The sequence below is a fragment of the Hypanus sabinus genome, unplaced genomic scaffold (genome assembly GCF_030144855.1).
Source record: "Hypanus sabinus isolate sHypSab1 unplaced genomic scaffold, sHypSab1.hap1 scaffold_797, whole genome shotgun sequence".
NCBI lineage: Eukaryota > Metazoa > Chordata > Chondrichthyes > Myliobatiformes > Dasyatidae > Hypanus > Hypanus sabinus.
In genome coordinates, this window is record NW_026781648.1 from 133,326 (window position 1) to 138,197 (window position 4,872).

At 45.5% G+C, this 4,872-nt stretch overlaps 1 non-coding gene across 1 annotated transcript; it reads left to right on the forward strand.

Annotated features, from left to right (window-relative positions):
- The first annotated feature begins 2,536 nt into the window (after positions 1 to 2,536).
- trnaa-agc (transfer RNA alanine (anticodon AGC)) lies at positions 2,537 to 2,609 on the forward strand. Its single transcript has one exon. It is a non-coding gene; the product is annotated as a tRNA-Ala (tRNA).
- Positions 2,610 to 4,872: the final 2,263 nt, after the last annotated feature.

Genomic DNA, 4,872 nt, shown 5'->3' on the forward strand with positions numbered 1-4,872 from the left:
GTAAGAGAAGTTCCAGTTTATGAAGTGTATGGATAGCGTAAATATAAGCAGGCGTATTTCACTGAAGTTTGACGAGAGTAGTGAGCAATCGTTGTAAGGTGAAGTACATCAGGGCAATATGCGGCGGGACATCTTCTTGAGGCAGCGAGAGTGTGGAACGGGCTTCCAACGGAAATGGCGGATGCAGGACCGATTGCAACATTGAAGAGGAAATTGACTCCTACATGAATGGACGGCATGGTCCAGGTGCAATGTCCACGGGACTAGGGAGAGTATCAGTTCCGCACTGGCGGATGAGCATAGGAGCCTGTTTCAGTGCCGGACTTCTCCATGAACTGTGCTTTGTGACTCTGTTTCCGAATACAACTGCGGGATGTTCTCCAGCGGGGTAAGGGTACTTCCATCAGTCTGGGTGTGGCGTGGTATCAGTGTGGGACACTAACCATTTCTCTCATAGTCTGCTGTAGGCAGAAATAATTACCTCATTTTTTTCTGCAATTCTTGTCAGTGAATTAAGCAATGAATGAGCAAAATAACATTTTATTCCACAAAGCTACTTGAAATTAACATTTGAATTCCGCGGCTCCTGTCTTGGCTTTGAACAAGCTGAGAAACTCCTGTAAAAGAATCTATGAGGAGCCTGCACGATGCTGGAGGAACAAGTCATGTAGGCAGCGTCAGTGGAGGAAAATGGACAGATGACCTTTTGGGTGGAGGCACCTTATCTTCTCTTTCATAGAATCCATAGTATGCCTGTCCTCGAGGAGGAGAGCGCTGCACACAATTAACCATTTCATTCTCATGCACACACAAAGGGGTTCGACCGTTAGTGCCAGAATGCTCCCTGACATACCATTAATCCCCTTTCCCCGGCACCCAGATATAGAAACAGCTGTAATTCCAAGCCTCTGTACGGCCAAAATCTCAGTTATTGATGCTGGTTTCAGAATGTTGCTTTCTTTCGAAAGCGTCTCCCTGGATGTTCCTAATGTCCACTGGCTGAATTGACGCAGAATTTTATTCTCATGCACATAGAAAGGGGTTCGACAATTAGTGCCAGGATCCTCCCTGATTTACCATCAATCCGCTTTCCCCGGCACTCAGATATTTGCGCGGCTCTAATCTGAAGCCAGTGCACGCCCGGAAGCTCAGTTACTGATGCTGGTTCATAATGCTGCGTTATTTCCAATGTGTCTCTCCTTGGACCGTCATTCTGTTCCTGATGTGCTGTGGCTGAAGTGACGCAACTGGCCTGTTATGTTTCTTGAAATGTCAAAGAACCCCTGTCCCCTGGTTCTCCATATTTCTCTGCCTAAACACGAGAACAGCGTGTTTCAGGAACAGCTCTCTTTCTATATCCTGATACCTCGCTGTGCACGCGTATTGATGTTCCACTGCGCTGTTCACCTCTGTTTAGCACCTTAATATGTACTTTTTCTGAAATCTAACTTCGAAAATCATCTGGTGCCTCTGTAATATCGCTACTGCTACATTTGCATTAAGACCGGTGTTGACACAATATTTTCTGTTTTTCTCTGTCTGGTACAGCAGCGGACAATGTCTGTAATGCTGGGGTCATTGGTTTGCATTTCGCGCCGCATATCTGCCAACATCTGTGTTTACGACTGACTCCGGTAACAGTGCAAACAGTGAGGGTTTGCGCCAGAAATCATTCATGTTAATGTCCAGTAAAAAATAAATTACCGCAAGCAAAGTGACAGTGAATCACATGAAAGGTGCGTCATCACGGGGAAGTAACAAGACAGAGACTCCACTCGCAATGTGAGTGTGGAATCAGCGCTGATGAGGTGGACTCACCCACAGGATTACAGATGGTCAGATAATGACCTGTCATTACACGGAGTAGTTTGACAACATCACATTTGGTGTTGCGATCCCAGCATCGGCCGTCTCTTGAGGCTTCATGACAGGTGTTGCGTTCAGTTCAATGAAATAAGGCGTAATATTTCCCCACTGGCATTACGGTTCGTTAGAGCACCGATATTTTTGCTAATTAGCGGTAATTAGCACCAGTCACTGTGCAAGTTGTTTTCATTGTTGGTGACCGATTTTTCTATAAAAGTACGTCATTCTGTGCTTCAGCTACATTGAAGACGGAAACATCCAGACGCGGTGGACTCTCAACAACGTGTGATCCGTGAAGAGTTTTACTCAGTAGGCGCAAAGGAAATTTGCTCTCTGGCTTTTGTTATAACTGTTTGAGTTTATTTACTGGCTATTTACAACATTTATGAAATTTAGAAATTGACAACATTCCAAACAGAGCAGCCTTGGATCAACAATGTTTCCAGACAGGGAGATTTGTTACACAGTCACTGTAATTGTCGGTATCCCGGGTAAGTACCTTTCGATTACTTATACGGAAGCAGAGACCTCACGCCGCGCTCAGCTACTGATGAGTGAGTGAGTGTGTGTGCCTGACTGTGAGCTGCTGATTGTGCATCGGTGAACAGTGGCAGGCATGCAATGATGTTTGTCCGACAGAGCAAATTATAGGAGGCTAGTGCGATGTGCTGGGGAATTAGCTCAAATGGTAGAGCGCTCGCTTAGCATGCGAGAGGTAGCGAGATCGATGCTCGCATTCTCCATCGGCATTTTGTATTCAGAGGATTCGTCGCATCAAATCCCTGAACTTGGAATGCACAAAAGATGCGGTAGTGCGGAAAGTGTCTCAGTCAAAGGGCCGGGAGAAATTGTCGTAGGTGTGCTGCGTTGAAAGCAGATTGGAGGGAAATCCGGCTGGCAGCTGATGTTTCAGTAATGCATGAGCTGCAGGCGACGATTCAGGCATAAATCAGGTGAGTGGTTAAAAGGACATTGCCCTGGTTACTGGGTGAAAAGAGAAAGCTGAGTAACCTTTGATTTGAACGGGCGAGGACGATCAAAGAGCTGTGTTGGAATCGTAGTGTCCCGAGAATTGTCAGAAGCGCGGTGATAGGCGTCATCCCGTGGCTTGTGGCCCCCAGTGCTGGAAGGACGACATAGTTGCCACAGGCAGGCTTTTGCCATCGGTCGACAGATGCCAGTCTGAAATCTGCATCATGATTGTCGGTAGGAGCCAACGTGGAGAAACTTGGTGTCGCTTTTCCTTCGATAGCTCAGTTGGTAGAGCGGAGGACTGTAGAGGAAACGGAGTCATCTTTAAGTCCTGATCCTCGATGGATCAGGACTTATTTTACTGCGCCCATCATCAATTCCATACCACAGCCTCGCCATGATTGAAACTCCCCCGCGAACGTGGCATTTGTGGACAAGGAGCTGGAATTTCTTTTACACCATGTTAACATCATTTTAAAATTATGCTAAAATGTTCCGACATCTTTGGTAATATAATAATGAAATAAACTGAATTTAACTGTATTAATGAATACAAACCATAAATGTGCTAAGCACTAATCGTACAACAGTTACATTGAAAAATTTTAGCTTCAACGTGTGTGCATTGTCATTGTTTGAAGTTACAACACTGTCAAAGATGGTCACAATAAAGACAGAATAGAAGTCTTACTTTTAAGAAACCACCAACGTCGTCCCGTCAGGACATTTCACTGTTGCATCCTCCCTGTCAATTGTGACTGCCTGACAGTGTCTACGTGTGTTGTGTGTTATGTTTGGTCATCGTTTGACTTGCATATTACAGATTTAAAAAACATTACAAGTGCCGAGTACTTTTAAGACCGGGTAACAATGTTCTGCTCAGAGCAATGGTTTGTCCCCGAAGCAGTAAAATAAAACAGAGGGATGGTTGCTGCGGTGCAAGATCTTGGTTTCAGAATCTGACCTTGCAATCGAATAGTAACTCAGACTTTCGGAAAGAAGCGTAGATGCGCACTTCAATTACACTACCCCTCTCCTTGGAGATACCGCGCTTGGAGTTCTGTGAACAGTCTTGGTCGCCCTGTGATAGGAAAGCCAGAAGTCCGCTGAAAAGAGTGCAGTCGGTATTTACAAAGATTTGCAGGGACTCGCGGGATTGAGTTACAGGGAGAGGTTCGGCCGAGTGGCATTTTATTGCAAAAGGCAGAAATGTAGTTGGATTCCGAGCGACGTTTCCTCACATAGAAGTTGCTGTGTGCATTGAACAGCCTGACAAAGGAAATGGGCCTTACAGAGTCGTTACTAATATTTGAAGTACACATGAATAGTTTGACGAATCTGATCCAATCACGGAAAACGGTATCAGATGTCCACGTCGGTCAGTATGGAGATATTGGGCCGAAGGACCCGTTTCTGTGCTCCATCATTCTTGGACTCTGCTCATCGCTGCTGCATCGGTGAACGTGAAGAGATTAATGTGAGCATGCGCTACTGTCAAACGCTTTGTGCTGCGGTCACGTGTTGAAACAAGCAAAGTATTTTTTTACTTCCACTGATAACGTCCAGCAGAGATGAACGATGGATTTTACCTCAATCGAACAAATGACTGCTGTATTTCTACAAAAAAAAATGCTTTTGATTTTCTTTAATCTTATTTTTGGTCTTTTTTGATTCACTGCAGTTAACCTTGTGGCCATCATCATTCTCAGCCGAGGAAACTGCGGTCTCTCCAAATGTGTGACGCGGTACCTGGTGGCGATGGCTGCGGCGGATCTAATGGTGGTGATTATCGAAGTCCTGTTCTACCAGATGGGTCGAGCATACAGATTTCCTTACGGAGTCCTGGGCAACGCTCCGTTCTGCCTTGTCCACTACGTCCTGTGTCACGTGACCGTTGACTGTTCCGTGTGGTTTACTGTCGCTTTCACTTTCGATCGCTTTGTGGCCATTTGCTCCGCTAATTTTAAAACGAAATACTGCATCCCAAAAATTGCGGGTTTGGTGATTGGCGCAATATCGATCGGTTTCTGTTTA